Genomic DNA, 18,102 nt, shown 5'->3' on the forward strand with positions numbered 1-18,102 from the left:
AAGATATTATGATAGACTCTGGGGTTACAAGAGTAAGACAGAGGCCTAATGGAGCATGGACTGTTAAGGACCGAATTGTGCCTTCCTCCATTCATATGCTGAAGCCCTAGCCTCTAATATGATTGTATTTGGAATGGAGACAGGGCTTTTAAGGTAATTAAGGTAAAATGAGGTCATAAGGGTGGGAGCCTAATCCAATATGACTGGTGTCATTATAAGAAACAGAAGAGATAGCAGGGATGCATGCACACAGAGGAAAGGGTCGTGAGAGGACACCATAAGAAGGCATCCATCCATCTAAAAGCCAAGAGAGAGCATGCCAAAGACAGAGGCCTCAGGAGAAATCAGCCTTACTGGTACCTTGATCTTGGATTTCCAGCCTCCATAACTAAGAAAATAAACTTCTGTTGTTTAAGCCACCCAGTCTGTGCTATTTTGTTATGACAGTCCTACCAACTAATAGACCATGATGGAGAAGTTGGTGAAGAAGAGAAGAATCATACCCTGTAGCCTGCAGATTGTGATACGGATTTGGTATTTCTCCCAATAAAAGGTGAAGCCATAGAAAAGCTTAAGAAAAGAGGTAACATGATAATTTTTGTGTTCAATAAGAAATACTCTGAAATATTAGCTTGTAGGTAAGCAAAAAGTAATGTTAGAGACCAGTTAGATTATTAAGGCAAGAGAGAATCATTTTATGTGGAATGGAGATGAAGATTTTTCAATTAATTTTTGTTGGTAAATGGCAAATAGCAGATAAAACTCTAAGTATTTATTCTTTTTTTTAAATTAGGGCTTGATATAGACTAAAATAATTTTGAAAAATATTTAGACTTAGAATATTAATTCTGAGATATTATAAAGGTCTTAATGATGAAAAATCCAATAATGACAAATTTATTATACTTAACTAAAATAAAAAGAATAATAGGCTTCAGAATGATGTTGAAACAAAGAAAATTTTGTTGATTAGATTGTTTTATAACTTAATGCTTTACATTATATCTATGATTAACAAATATTTTAAAGTAAATGTACGTTACTTCTGTTTTTAACATGCAGTTTGTTTTCCAAACTAAAATATATGTAATATACAAATATATCCAATAATAATATATAAAATGAGTTAATAAAAAAACTTACCACATTTGGCACATAAATCCTCAGTGAATGTTCCTGGTGGGTTTTAAATTATGTTTTTTCATACATTGTACCTGTTTTGCCTTAAATCCTCTTGACTTGGCCACTGTATGTAGTCCCTTTAATCTCTTCTTAAAATTGAGTGTGATAATAGTGTCCCAGGTCACAAGATAATTTGGAGAAATCACTAATCATCTAGAACACAAATGTTTTTGAAATAAATACATTTGTGAGGTGGAATCAAGCCAAATAAATAGCAATTATTTGAGAAATAATTATAATAGATATTAATCCATCACCACCTCCTTGCTGCCACCTCCATTCTGCAATAAAAATTGTGTGGAACATTAGAACATCAGTCATAGTGAAATAAAGCTTGTTTCAGTCTCCAAAAGCCTTATGATCCTGCACCAAAAAATAACACACTCATTATATATGAATAATCCAGATAAATGAGTCATTTGAGAATGCAAAAATTGGATTCTGAATGGTAATATGGCCAACAGAAAAAGCATTTGGAAAAAGATGAGCTAATCATACTATAAGAAATTTTGCTATTGTCTGTCCACAACCCTTCTTTCCTTTCTTAGAGGAGTCAGGACTAAATATCATTAAGAGGTCCTGATAGCATCAGGATTTGCTTTCTGGGTAATGGAAAATTTGGTTATCCATAAGTGACAACAGATATATCCAGTTAAAACTGACTGATGTAAGTGTAAGAGTAGCCCCTGGATTATAATTATGGAAATAGAGCATAATTTTATTTGTTCTAAGACCTGATCATTTACATGCCTCATGTAGAGATTGTGGGGGGTGGGTAAATATCATTTAGACTGCAAACTTGTCTCAGTTATAAAAATATTTGCATGAATTCCATTAAACTGCTCTTTAAACCAACACCAGTCTCTTAAATATCTTGCATTATTAATAATGTGGGTGTGTGGGTACCCATGCATTATTGCATGTGCATGCCAGGAAAGAATAGGTACTGGGATAAAAGGAAAACATTTGCTTTCCTACCAAAATTACATGTCTGTAGAAATTCTAATTCTTTAAATCCTGTAAATCCAGCTTTGACTCTCTATTACTCATAATCTATCCATGTGTACAAATCCCCATGTCATAGTCTAAATAAATTTCTCCCTTATACTCCAAGAAAAAAAAAATGACCTTACATGTCACTTAGACTGAATGATGTATTCTTTCTAACTATAATATTTAAATAATAATAATAAAACAGAAACTAATTGCCTGGACAACTCATGTCCAGTCATCATATCCAGAGGGATTGAGAGATGGAGAGTAAGCACTGAGGGCACAAGAAGAACTGAGATGACTTGTGATCAAGTAGCATTAACCTACACTATTTAATCAGTAAGCATACATAGTTCATCTGATTATTCTGCATTTTTTTTGGCCGTGCCCTGTGGCTTGCGTGATCTTAGTTCCCTGACTGGGATCAAACCTGTGCCCTCTTCAGTGGAAACGTGGAGTCCTAACCACTGGACCACCAGGGAATTCCCCATCAGGTTATTCTGAAAGAAACCTTAAAGATGACACATTATTCCAGTCCCCCTACCATGCAAGAGCTGGAATGGAGTCCAAGGAAAGAGATCTGTCTTTGGTCCTTCACCATTTAGTGGCTAAAACTTGATAAGAATTGAGGTCTTCTATCCTCTCTTTCAGTTTTCATTCAAGTTATAATGATCATTTAACTTAAAAGTACTGATGTAAAATTAACTACATCCAGGACAAATTTGATTTTTTCTTCATTTCTAACCATGAGGTTTTTTCCACTATGTGTAGCCATTTTCTATTTTACTTATATTGCCACAAAGTTTCATGGACAATCAGCAATAGTGACAGAAACACAAAAATATAGATTGATAGAAACAGAGATTACTAGAAAAAATAAATTTATAATGAAAAAAAAAGTTAATAGGGTTATGCATCAGGAAAGATGGATTTCATGTACTTTTCCCCATTCTTCCCACTAAGCACACTAAAAGCACTGACATTATATATAAAACAAATAAGATAATTCTGCAAGGCGGGGAAAAGAAGGCAGAATGGTTATGAAGCTGAGGACCTGAGGAGCCACGTGGCTGTTGTTCCCTGGGTTTTCCTTTTGCTTCATGTATCATGCCAGACTGGGTGCAAGAGAAGCTGGCAACTCAGAAATGCCAATAAGCAATGACAAATACAAAGGCCAAACAAAAGTCTGCTCTCTCTAGCCAAAGTACCAGAAAAGGGGCAGCCTGGCAAGAAGAAAGCTTTCAGACAATAATTGTTCTAATCTGGCCAAATACTACCAAAATACAATAATCACCACCCCATCCCACTTTTGCTAGCCCAGGCCCATGAGGAGACTAAACTTCTAATCTCACCAGGCTGCAACAAAGCTTCTGAAACCTCCTTCCTTGCCTGGGTGGGGAGGGGAAAGTGGTGATATTAAAAAAAGTTGAGTTGAGGAGCCAGGATTCTCATCCCCACCGGGCAGTAGTGACATATCCTGTCCCTCCCTGCTATGGTGGTGTCAGAGGAGGCTTAATGGGTAGAAAAAATTCACTACCAGTCCCTGCACTGTTGTGTCCATGGAAGCCATGTGGAGAGTAGTAACAAGGTATGGCTCCCCTTCCAGCCAGTGTAATCAGTGAGGCCTAGTGGAGACCTGAAATTTCATACCAGACCTCCTTTCTGTGTGGGAACAAAGACTTCTACCCTCATCTGGCACTAAAGAGGTGGTATCCCTTTCCCCAGTGGAAAGGTGACAGAAGAAGGCTACTAAAACATGATTTAAATAATTTCCAGAGTCTCATAATACTGAAAAAATCAATTTTCAATTAAAAAAATCATTCATCATACATACCATGAACCAGAAAAACTTCAACTTGAATGAGAAAAAGAAATCAATAGATATCAGCACCAAGATGACACAGATGTCAGAATTATCTGAAAAGGATTTTACAGCAGTTATCATAAAAATGCTCCAATGAAGAACATGCTGGAAATAAATGAAAAAAAAAGTCTCAACAAAGAAACAGTCTCAGCAAAGAAATAGAAGATACAAAGAAGAACAAAAATTTTATTTTATTTTTAATTAAATTTTCTTTTCTTCTCTTTTTTGGCCATGCCGTGTGTGCAGCTTGTGGGATCTTAGTTCTTTGACCTGGGATTGAACCCACATCCTCATCAGGGAACATGCGGACTCCTAACCACTGGACTGCAAGGGAATTCCCTAAAATGAAATTTTAGAACAAAAAAATGCAATAACCTAAATTGAAAACTCAAAGAATGGGCTCAACAGAAGAATGGAGAGGATGGAGTAAAGAATCAATAAACTCAAACGTAGAATATAAATTACCTAGTCTGTTCAACAGAGAGAAAATACATTGGAAAAATAAAACAAAAATATAAAACATATCCTTAAGGACTTGTGGGATTTTAACAAAAGATCTAACATTTATATCATGGAGGGTCTCAGAAACACAGGATAAACACAGTGGTACTAAAAAAAATATTTGAAGAAATAATGACTGATAATGTCCCAAATTTGGCATAAGACATAAATCTACAGGTTCAAGAGACTTAGCAAACCCCAAAAGGGTCAAGCCCCACAAAATTCATAGAAGACAAACCACAGTAGAACTTTCGAAAACTAAAACAAAATAAATTATTTTTTAAATAGCACATGAAAAATAACACTTTGCCTGTAGGAGAAAAACAATTTGACTGAAAGTGGATCTCTCATCAGAAACCATGGAGTCCAGAAAGAAGTGGAACATTTTTCAAGTGCTAAAATCAAAACATTCTCTGAGGAAAAAAAAAAAAAAAGATAATTTATTGCCATCAGGAAGAAACAAAGAACAGCACAAAGAACAAATACATGGGTAAAAATAATAAACTTTCTTTCTCATCTTGTGTTGTCTAAATTATTTTGATGGTTGAAGCAAAACATAATATCATCTGATGTTGATCTCAATGTATGTAGAAAAAATACTTAAGGCAGTTATACTATAAATGGGGAAGGTGAATGGATTTAAAGAGAGGTAAGTTTTCTACACTTAGCTTATAATGGTAAGATGTTGAAATTAGTAGACTGTGACAAATTTGGTATATAAATATAATAATTCGAATAATCACTAAAATGGTATACAAAGAAATAAACTAAAAAATATTATACTAAATCAAAATGCTATTCTAGAAAGTGAAAAATAACCCACTGGAAGGCAGGCAAAAGTAAACAGAAACAATAAAACAGAGGAATCAAACAGAAAACAAACAAAAAAATAAAGTAGAAGAATTTATCCTGACTTGTAAATAAGTAAATTAAATGTAAATGGTCTAAATGCATCAATAAACAATGTAGATCAATAGTGTGGATTAAAAAAAAATGAACCAACTATATATTTTCTGTAAGAAAGTCACTTTGAATGTAATAAAATAGGTTGGTTGAATGAAAGAAAGAGAAAAATATGCCATACAAACATGAATCAGACAAAAGCAGAAGGGGCTCTATTCACATCAAATAAAGTAGACATCAGAGCAAAGAAAATCACCAAAGACAGAGAGGCAGAGAGAAACATTACTTAAGGAGAAAAGTGCCAATCCATTAAAAAAATGCAGCAATTCCAACAACAGAGTTCTAAAATGTATTAACCAAAAACTGATAGAACTAAAAGGAGAAACAGACAAATCTAAAATTATAGTTGGAAACCATAACATCCATCTAACATTTTATAGAACAATAGAAAAATGGCTTGGTCAATATTCAAAAATCAGTCAATGTAATCCTTCATATAAATAGACTACAAAAAAAATCTCAATACAGCAATTGATGCAGAAAAAGCATTCAACAAAATTGAACAGCAATTTGTGATATTTCACAAAACTAAGAATAGAGTAGAACTTCCTCAACTTGATACAGAATATTTACCAAAAAGATCCTACAGCTAATATCATACTTAATGGTGAAAGACTGAATGCTTTCACCCAAAGATTGGGAACAAGGGAAGGATGTTCACACTCACTACTGCAATTTATCATAGTACTGAAAGTCCTCGTCATCAAAATAAGGCAAAATAAATAAACGAAAGATATACAGATTGGATAGAAAGAAATAAAGCTGAAAATTGTCCCTATTTGTACATAAAATAATGGTCTATATAGAAAATCCCAAGAAATGTAAAAAATAAATTTCTTAGAATAAGTGAGTTCAGTCACAGAATACAAGGTTAAAATTTTAAAAAATCAATTGTATTTCCATATACTAACAATGGATATGTGGAAACTGAAATTAAATATGCAATGTCACGTTAAATTGTTTAAAATAAAAGTAAAATACTTGGATATAAATCTAATTAAACAAAGAAGCTGTGTTCTGAAAACTAGCCAATGTTGTTGCAAGAACTCAAAGAAGGTCTAAGAAAATGGAGAGATATGCCATGTTCATGGACTGGAAGTCTCTATACAGTAAAAAGATCAATTCCCCCCAAATTGATATATAGTTTTAACAAAATTCTTATCAAAATACTAAAAATTTTTTGTACATATATGCAAGATTTTTCCAAAATGTATATAAGAAGGCAAAGGAACTAGAAGAGTTAAAATAATTTTGATAAAAAGGAATAAAGTGAGAGAAATCACTGTGCTTCATTTGAAGACTTAAACAGCTATAATAATGGTGGAGGGGTAGATACATAGATCAATTGAACAGAATAGAGAACCCAGAAATAGACCCACAGAACTGATTTTTTTTTAAAAGTACAAAAAGAATTCAATGTGGGAAGTTTAGCCTTTTTAACAAACGGTGTTGCAGTAATTTACTATCAATAAGCAGATTTTTTTAAAAAAGAACTTTACTCAAACCTCACACCTTGTATAAAAATGGACTCAAATCATAGATTTAGACAGAAAACCAAAAAACGTTTAGAAGGAAACATAGTAGAAAATCTTTAGGACCTAGTGCTTGGTAAGAATTCTTAGATATAATACCAAAAGTAGGATCCATACAATTACAAAAATAATAATAAACTAAACTTCATTAAAATAAAAAAAAACTTTTGCTTTATGAAAATCTTTATTAAGAAGATGAAAAGTACAGAGCGATGGAAGCATCATGTTGGCTTGAGATGCTCCCTTTGTCTATCCCCTTCAATCTACAACCAGTAAAACATCCATAACTCAACAAAAGTACCTCTGCACCAAACAACAGGACACCAGAGAATTGCACACAGCTGAACATGTAAGCGTGGGTGGACTGGAACATATAATGGAGGGGAATACATGGGAACAGTGGAGGTGGTGTCTATGAGACCCTCTGCCACAGAGGTTGAGCCCACAGTCCCAGAGAACCTAGGAGCATCGGGGGAGACAGTGCACATGTCACTGGCCTCCTGACCATGGAGAATCAGATAGCAGTGGCAGTGGGGTCTATGACCCTGCCCCTCCAGTTGTGGAGGTGCCTGTGGCTCTTCTCCCACCACCCAGAGTGGTGGCACACAAAAATTAGACAACCCTGGTCACAGAAGACATACTTGCAACCCCAGCTTCACCCTGCCCTTTCCCCTGTGGCAGTGGAGCCTGCCATCCAGGAGAGCCCAGACACGGTGGAGGCACCCACCAACCAAGTTCCCAGAAGATGTTGTCAGTTGTGCCAGCAACACCAAGGTACCAATAATTCCAAAGGCACAAGCAGTGACAACAAGGGCATCACGTGACACCTCTGACAGATGCATGGAGGGTGGAAAGTGCCTCCTTTCAAATATAACCGGAGAAAGCTCAGGTAGAAGAAACTAAAAACTTGTGCTATAGTGGCACCTACTGGAAAAAGAAGAAAGGCTTCTAATTACTAACTTGTTAAATCTTTAGAATCAAGTTTAAAAAAAATTTTAAAAAAAGAAAGAAAGAAAGAAAAGAAAAGCTTTGCTTCAAGAAGAAAGGTGCTCACTATTTCAAATGCACCAGCAAAGGAACATCTCATCAAGCACCATGAAGAAGCACAGTAGCACAGCACCACAAAAGAAAACTGTAAATCGCCAGAAACTGAATTTCAAGTCACTGAGTATTGTGATCTACTGATAGAGAATTCAAATAGCTATCAGGAAGAAACTCAATGAGCTACAAGAAAACAGAAAGATCAATAAACTTAGGAATAAACTGAATAAACAAAAGGAATACTTCATCAGAGAGATAAAAACTCTAAAAAGAACAAAGAAGAAATTCTGTAGCTGAAGAACTCAATAAACAAAATGAAGAATGAATTAGAAAGCACTGAAAACAGGGCAGACCATGTGGAAGAGAGAATTAGTGAGCTTGAATACAGAAATCTAGAAATGGTACAGCTAGGTGAGAGAGAATTAATATCTAAAAAAAGGATGACGGGTTTCCCTGGTGGCGCAGTGGTTGAGAGTCTGCCTGCCGATGCGGGGGACGCGGGTTCATGCCCCAGCCCGGGAGGATCCCACGTGCCACGGAGCAGCTGGGTCTGTGAGCCGTGGCCGCTGGGCCTGCGCGTCTGGAGCCTGTGCTCCATGGAGGGAGGGGCCACAGCGGTGAGACGCCCGCGTACTGCAAAAAAATAATAAAAATTAAATAAATAAAAAAATGAAAAAAGGAAGACATACAAAATATTATGTATAAAATAAGTTACAAAGCTATATTGCACAACACAGGGAATCTATCCAATAATTTATAATAACTATAAATAGAGTATAATCTTTGAAAACTTTTAAAAAATTTAAAAAGGATGAAATTCTATGAGAAAATACTGACTCTATTAGGAAGGGCAACATTACAGCATTGAGCTTCCAGAAGGAGAAGAGAGGGAGAAAGAAGCAGAGAGTTTATTTAGAGAGATAATAGCTGAGAACTTCCCAAACCTGGAGAAGGAACAGGATACACAAGTTCATGAAGCTAAGAGAACTCCTAATTATCTCAGTGCAAAAATAATTGCTCCAAGATACATTATGTTAAAAATGTCAAACATTAATGACAAAGGAAGAATTTTAAAGGCAGCCAAAGAATGGTAACCTACAAAGGAACCCCCATTAAGCTATCAGCAGATTTCTCAGCAGAAACTCTACAGGCCAGAAGAGAGTGAATTGACATACTCAATATATTGAAAGATAACAACTGTCAGACAAAAATACTTTATAGAGTGAAGATATCATTTAGATATAAAGGAGAAACACATTCTACGCAAGTGCACATGGAACATTCTCAAGGATAGATCATATGCTGGGACACAAACAAGCCTCAATAAATTTAAGATTGAAATCATTTCAAAGATCTTTTCAGATCACAGTGGTATGAAACTAGATATCAGCTACAAGAAGAAAGCTGGAAAATCACAAATATGTGTATACTAAATAGCATGCTACTGAAAACTATTGGATCAATGAAAAAATCAAAGGAAAAATCAAAAGTTGAAGAGGAAGGAACACTTCCTAACTCCTTTTATGAGGCCAACATTACCCTGATACCAAAACCAGACAAAGACAACTGAAAAAAAAAGAAAATTATAGGCCAATATTTCTGATGAATTCAGATGCAAAAATCCTCAGTAAAATATTAGCAAACTAAAAACAACAATATATTAAAAAGATCATACACTATGAACAGGTGGGATTTATTCCAGGGACGCAAGGATGGTTCAACACCTGCAAGTCAATCAACATGATACACCACACTAACAAAATGAAGGATAGAATTCATATAATTATCTCAATAGATGTAGAAAATGCATTTGATAAGATTCAACACCCATTTAAAATAAAATCTCTGAATAAAACGGGTATAGAAGGAACATAACTCAATATAATAAAGGCCAGATATGATAAAACCACAGTTAACACCATACTCAATGGTGAAAAAGTGAAAGATATTCCTTTAATATCAGCATTAAGACAAGGATGCCCACTCTTACCAACCTTATTCAACATTGAATTGGAAGTCCTAGCCAGAAGAATTATGCAAGAAAAAGAAATAAAATGTACTCAGATTAGAAAGATGGAAGTAAAACTTTCACTGTTAGTGGATGACATGACTTTATATATAGAAAACTCTACACTCTCTACCAAAAAACTATTAGAAATATAGTAAACAAATAAAGTTGCAGGGTACAAAATCAACACATAAAAATCCACTGTGTTTCTATACACTAACAATGAACAAGCAGAAAAAGAAATTAAGAAAACAATCTCATTTACAATCATAACAAAAAGAATAAAATATCTGGGAATAAATTTCATCAAGGAGGTGAAAGATGTATACACTGAAAACTATAAAACATTGTTGAAAGAAACTGAAGAAGACACAAAGAAATGGAAAGATATTCTGTGCTTATGGACTGGAAGAATTAACATTGTTAAAATGTCCATATTACCTAAAGTAAAATACAGATTCAATACAATCGCTATCAAAATCCCAATAACAATTTTCATAGAAATAGAACCCCCAAAAAAATCCTATAATTTATATGGAACCACAAAAAACCCTGAATAGCCAAAGCATTCCTGAGAATAAAGCACAAAGCTGGAGGTATCACACTCACTGATTTCAAAATATATGACAAATCTATAGTAATTAAAACAACATTTTATTGGCAGAAAAACAGACACAGAAATCAATGAAACAGCACTGAGAGCCCAGAAATAAACCCACACATATATGGACAATTAATTTATGATAAAGGAACAAAGAAAATACAAGGGACAGAGAATAGTCCTTCAATAAATGGCGCTGGGAAAACTGGATAACCACATGCAAAAAAATTGAAACTAGACCACTATCTCACACCATACATAAATATCAACTCAAAATTGGTTAAAAACTTGATTATAAAACCTGAAACCAGAAAACTTCTAGAAGAAAACATAGGCAGTATACTCTCTTATCTCAGTCTTAAAAGTTTCTTTCTGGATGTTTCTCCTCAATCAAGGGAAAGAAAAGCAAAAATAAACAAGTGGGACTACATCAAACTAAAAAGCTTCTATAAAACAAAGGAAACAATCAACAAAACAAAAAGACAATTACTGAATGGGAGAAGATATTTGCAAATCATATGTTTGATAGAGGTTAATATCCAAAATATGTAAAGAACTCACACAACTAAACAACAAAAAACAACCTGATTAAAAAATGGGAGGAGGAGCTGAATACAAATTTTTACAAAGAAGACATACAGATGGCAAAGAGGCACATGCAAAGATGTTCAACACCACTAACTATTAGAGAAATGCAAATCAAAACCACGAGATATCACCTCACACAACAAATGTTGGAGAAGATGTGGAGAAAAGGGAACCCTCATATACCGTTGGTGGGAATGTGAATTAGTGTAGTCACTATGGAAAACAGTATGGAGATTCCTCAAAAACTTATTACCCAGTTATTTCACTTCTTGGTATTTATCCAAAGAAAACAAAACAACAACAAAAAAACTAACTCAAAAAGATACATGCACCTCTATATCCACTGCAGTATGATTTACAATAGCCAAGATATGGAAACATTAAGTGCCCATCTACAAATGAATGGATAAAAATGATGTGATATATATATATATATATATATATATACACATATAAAATGAAATTCTACTCAGTCATACAGTCATAACATAGATGAAATGTTGCCGTTTGCAACAACATGGATGGACATAGAGGGTACTATGCTAAGTGAAATAGGTCAGACAAAGACAAACACCACATGGTTTCAGTCATATGTAGAATATAAACAAAAAATAAAATAAAATAAACAAATACAACCAAATAAAAACAAACACACTGATACAGAGAACACAGTAGTTGTTACCAGAAGGGAAGGGATGTGGCAGGAGAGCAAAATGCATCACTGGGGTCAACGGTATGGTGATGGATGGAAACTAAACCTTTGATGTTGGGTACACTGTAGTGTACACAGAAGTCATAATATTATATACATAAAATATATAAGGTTATAAACCAATTTTTTAAAAAACAGGAACAAAAAGAAAGAAAAGTAGATTCTGGGAGAAAATATTTGCAAACCACATATCTGGTAAAGAATTCATATCCAGAATGTATTTTAAAAAATTCAAACTTAACAGTAAGAAAAACAAACAATTCAATTAGAAAATGGGCAAAAGACATGAAGATACATTTCAGTGAAGAGATTATAAGGATGGTAAATAAGTACATGAAAAGATATCCAACATTATTAGTCATTAGGAAAATGCAAATGAAAACCACAATGAATGAAACGTGAAATGAAAATCACAAGAAATGAAATATGAAATGAAAATCACAGTGAATTAAATATCACTATAAGCCTGTTAGAAGAGGTAAAACAGTGACAATACAAAATGCTGTGAGGATGTGTAGAAAGTGGATCTCTCACACACTGCTGTTGGAATGTAAAACAGTAGAGCCACTCTGCAATACAGTTTGGAAGTTTTTTCAACAAACAAACAAAACTAAACAGACATTTCCCACATGACCTCATAATCACATTTCTGATTATTTATTCCATAGAAATGAAAATAAGTCCCCACAAAAGCCTGGATATGATTATTCATAGTGGCTTTATTTGTAATAGTCCCAAGTTGGCAATAACTGAAATGTCCTAAAATAGGTGAATGGTTAAACAAATTGTGATACATACATTCCATGACTACTCAACACTAAATGGAGGAAACTATTGATACAGAAATAATTTGGATCCATCTCAAGGGCCTTAAGCTGCATAAATAAAAGTCATCTTCAAAAGGACACATCCTATATGATTCCATTTATATAACATCCTCAAATTGACAAAATAATAGCAATGGAGAACAAATTAGTGGTGGTTCAAATTCTAGAGGTGACTGAGAGACTAGTGTTGATAAGATAATAAGGCCGACTGAAAGGTAAAGCTGATCTTAGTAAACTTGCTGGGCAAGAGAATGCTCTGTTTGGAAATACAGTCTTTCAGAACAATGCATGAGTATTACACTCAATTCATAGGATTTGATTGGTCCTAACAGAAGTGGGTCTATTAGTTCAAAGTAGTGATGCTTCAGCATTCTGATTTGTTCCCTTCTAAGTTGGTTTACTTGCTATTACAATTTTGATACAGTGTCAAACAGCAAAGTTTTTAAAGGTCTGTGATTAAAATAAATACAGATAACATTATCAACAACAAACAACAAAATAAGTTTTTTTCTGATATCCTTCATTTAATACGGTTTAAGGAAAAGGAAGTTTTCTTAATCTCATATATCTGATTCTAAGCACCAAGAGAATTTATAGTTAAGACTCACTTGAAAATTTGTCAGTTTCAAAAGATTGGGGTGAGAAAAAAGAGTATGGGACAGCTAAGGGTTGGTATCTTAATAAAACCTCTTACTTTACGCTGAGATGAGGAAGCAGTTAACCCACCAACATAGCAGTTAACTGGAAGTAAACCAGTGTGATGGTTGATTTTATGGGTCAAATTGAAAAGGCTATAGAACCCAGATATTTGTTAAAATACCACTCTGGATGTTATCGTGAAGTTATTCTTTCGATGAGATTAACATTTAAATCAGTGGACTTTGAGTAAAGCAGATAACCCTCCATAATGTGGGTTGGACTCATTCCATTGAAGGCCTTAAGCCAAACAGGCTGAGGTTCCTTGAAGCAGAGGGAATTCTGTCTTTAGACTGTCTACAGATGCAAGTTGCAACATCAAACCTTCCCTGGGTCTCCAGCCTGCCTGCCTAGCCTGCAGATTTTGAACTTGCGAGTTTCACGATAAGTCAATTCCTTAAAATGTCTCTGTCTCTGTCTCTCTCTCTCTCTGTCTCTCTCTGGTTCCCAACAATCTTGCAGGCCAGTTTTATACAATCTGGGGGAAGTTTTCAGCACTGATGTTCAAAAATGTTCATGCCATCATTGTCTATAATAGACAAGTAATGTAAAACATAATGTCTGTTAACAATATAATGCACGAATATATAATTGTATATTTATACTATACAAAGTTACATAGATACAAAAATGAAGGGCAAACAGTTGCACAACAGCGCAGAGGAATCTTAAAATATGATATTCAGCAGAAGAGTTCAGATACAGAAAAGGATATACTGTATAATTACATATTGTATGATTGATATGACTTTGTATGAGTATGTAGAAAAGCAAGTCATTGTTTCAGAAGAATGCAAAACTAAGTAGTAAAAATATAAAGAAAATGAGGAAAGGAGGACCTCATAGTGGTTACTTTTAGGGGAGAAAATTGGGGTTGTCATTGAGAAAGGGCTTCCAGGAGGTTTCTGGGATACTGGCAATTTTCTGTTTCTTAATCTGGGTGGAATCAAGTAGATGTTAACTTTAATACTTGTCTAAGATGCACTTTCATATTTTATGCACTTTCTGAAGGTTTATTGTGAAAAGTGCGCTGTTTGTCAGAACAAAAATAAAAAATATCCTGAATACATGTGGCTTTTATAAATTTGGAAAGGTATTTCGTATAGTCCTTTAAAGTTATTCCACTTTAAACCTGTCTGGTTTTCTCTAATATTAGGAAAAAACAATGATTTACTTCACTATGAATATCATAATTTACTACAAGAGCAATAAAAATCCCAGTAGTTGCTAGAAGTGGTCATGGAATGAAACAGTAATAACTAATTTCTTTCTGCTTAGGACCAGATTTTTTTTTTTAATTGAAGTATAGTTGATTTACAATGTTGTGTTAATTTCTGCTGTACAGCAAAGTGATTCATATATATATATATATATATTCTTTTTGTTATGAAAAGTATATTAGTAGTACAAATTCATCAAAATAAAAAATTACGAATTCCAGTAAAGATGGCTTCATAAATTAATACAATGAGGTACCTCCCCTGCTATTTTTATATTATATGATAGATAATATTTACACATGATCAATTATAGCAAAATATGATAAAAGGGTAAAATTCACAAGTCTTAATAGAGTTTGAAAACACATCGATAACTATACAATTTACAACCATTAACTCAAACAAAGGTCATAGACCCAAGTGTAACACTATAAAACTCCTCAAAGATAACATCGGAGAAAACCTAGATGAACTTGGGTATTGTGATGTCTTTTTAGACACAACACAAAAGACACAATCCATGAAAGAAATAATTGATAAGCTGTACTTCATTAAAATTAAAAACTTCCACTCTGCGAAAGACAATGTCAAGACAATGAGAAGACAAGCCACAAACTGGGAGAAAATATTTGCAAAAGACACACCTGATAGGGATTCCCTGGTGGCGCAGTGGTTGAGAGTCCGCCTGCCGATGCAGGGGTCACGGGTTCGTGCCCTGGTCCGGGAAGATCCCACATGCCGCGGAGCGGCTGGGCCCGTGAGCCATGGCCGCTGAGCCTGCGCATCCGGAGCCTGTGCTCCGACACGGGAGAGGCCACAACAGTGAGAGGCCCGCGTACCGCAAAAAAAAAAAAAAAAAAAAAGACACACCTGATAAAGCACCATTACCCAAAACATACAAAGAACTCTCAAAACTCAACAATAAAAAGAAAAACTGATTAAAAATGAGCCAAAGACCTTAACAGACACTTCATCAAAGAAGATACAGATGGCAAATAAGTATATGAAAAGATACAGCACATCATATATCACCAGGGAAATGCAAATTAAAGCATCAATGAGACACCACCACACACGTACAAGAGTGGCCAAAATCTGGAACTCTGACAATACCAAATGCTTGTGAGGTTATGTGGCAACAAGACCTCTTGTTCATTTACTAGTGGGAATGTATACCCAATGGTACAGTCACTTTGGAGGGAATTTGGGGGTTTTCTTAAAAACCAAACATACTCGTACCATATGGTGCAGCAATCATGCTCCTTGGTATTCACCTAAAGAGCTGAAAACTTACGTCCACACAAAAACCTGCATATGGATGTTTATAGCAGCTTTATTTATAATGCCAAAACTTGGAAACAACCAAGATGTCCCCCAGTGGGAGAATAAATAGACTGTGTATATCCAGACAATGGAATATTATTCAGCACTGAAAAGAAATGAGCAACCAAGTCATGACAAGACATGAAGGAATCTTAAATGCATGTTACTAGGTAAAAGAAGCCAATCTGACAAAAGCCTACATTCTGTATTATTCCAAGCATATGACATTCTGGGAAAGGCAAAACTACGGAGACAATTAAAAAATAAAAATTAGAGGTTGCCAGGGGAGAACTGAATAGTCAGAGCACAGAGGATTTTTACCATACGATATTAAAATGATAGCTACATGTCATTATATATTTGTCTAAACTCATAAAATGTATAACACCAAGAGTGAGCCATAAGGAAAACTATGGACTTGGGGTGATTATGATGTGCCAATGTAGGTTTATCCTTGCTGAAAAAAAAAGTGCCGTTCTGGTGAGTGATGTAGTTACTGGGGGAGGCTATACATGTTTGAGGGCAGGGTATATATGGGAAATCTTTATACCCTCCTTTAAATTTTGTTGTAATCCTACAACTGCTCTAAAAAAAGTAAAGTCATTAAAAATATATACAGTTTGCCCTTGAATAATGTGGTGGGTAAAGGGCACCGACCCCTGCGTTGTGGAAAATCCGTTTACAGCTTTATAGTCAGTCCTCCATTTCTGAGGTTCCACATCCAGGAACTCAGCCATTACACTATAGTGTGGTACTATAGCAGTTATTGAAAACAATCTGCATACAAGTGGACCTACACAGTTCAAACCCGTGTTGTTGAAGGGTCAAATGTATACAGGTAAAAATCTCTGCAGTCAGAATCAGAAACCTTTAGGAAATAACAAGAAATAGCATAAAAAATGAATACTAGTTTCAGAGTGTAATATTTTACATTTCTGATAGTCAAATAGAAAATATTAAATTTGACATTTACTTTCACGTACATGTACTTGAGGTTCCTAAAGTCATTTTGGAAGTAAAACTCTTAAATAAATCTTAAATGAATAAGGATAGAGGTATTTATTAGTTTCTCCAGAACCCATGAAAATATATAAGGGTATGTAGTTGATATGCACTCACTACCTTACAAGTGAAAAAAACAAAAAAATTCAGTACTTCAAAAATAATTTCCATCCACACTTATCCTAAGACTTCTCATTCTGGTTTAAGCACTTAGGTGAAATTTTCAGGGCCAGACTATGGGAATAGTTTGAAGAGCTTTGAAAGTATCCTTGAAACATCCCTCCAGCCCACAGTTCTTACCTCTTTACTTATCATCAAGGCTGGTATTTTAATAGATAAGATAATAAAAAAGTTAAATGAGTGAATATATGATTTTTGCATAGAGTTATCTAAAAGGGAAATTACTTTGTTCTTCCTCTCCTTTATTCAATAGTCATTTCCCGAGTGCATACCCTGTAGCTGTCACTATGTAAAGAATACAAAGATTTAAGTTAGTTCTTGCCCAAAAGAAGCTCACCATTGACTCATACTCTTATTTAAACCACCACAAAATGACAATTTCTTTTAAAAATGAGAAATATCCATTCAGCTCTGACTTAAATAAAAGAGCTCCAATGGGAACATCATGAAACGATATTTATGTTCAGCCATTCAATTAATTACACTCCCACTAACCTGGGCTACTCAATCACATAGCAGGTAAATGCAGATACTGAATAGATGAGGAGGAGAAGCTACTTTGCAGCTATGAATTCAAATAAAATACTTTTGTTTTGACCACAATCTGCTTTATTATTTTGTTTGAAAAGCACAAGATGGTATATATTTGAAAAAAATTAACCTATAATGGAGAGTTTCTTAACCTAGGGTAATTTTTGCCACCCCTCTACACTGGTCCACACAGCATTTAGCAATGTCTGAAGAAATTTTGGTTATCACAGCTACTGGCATCTACTGGTGCTACTGGCATCAAGTAACTAGAGACCTGGGATGCTGCTAAACATTTTCCTATGCACAGGGAAGTCTCCACAACAAAGAATTACCTGGCC

The 18,102-nt window shown here is 34.7% G+C and overlaps 1 long non-coding RNA gene across 1 annotated transcript in view; it reads right to left on the bottom strand.

The window, feature by feature from the left end:
- The window catches only part of LOC132597724 (uncharacterized), a 28,245-nt gene that overhangs the window by 5,292 nt on the left and 4,851 nt on the right, over positions 1-18,102 (bottom strand). The window contains exon 2 of the long non-coding RNA XR_009564991.1: positions 1,144-1,335. This is a non-coding gene — a long non-coding RNA (uncharacterized lncRNA). The remainder of the gene's footprint in view (positions 1-1,143; positions 1,336-18,102) is intronic.

This window comes from Globicephala melas, chromosome 1 (genome assembly GCF_963455315.2).
Source record: "Globicephala melas chromosome 1, mGloMel1.2, whole genome shotgun sequence".
Lineage (NCBI taxonomy): Eukaryota > Metazoa > Chordata > Mammalia > Artiodactyla > Delphinidae > Globicephala > Globicephala melas.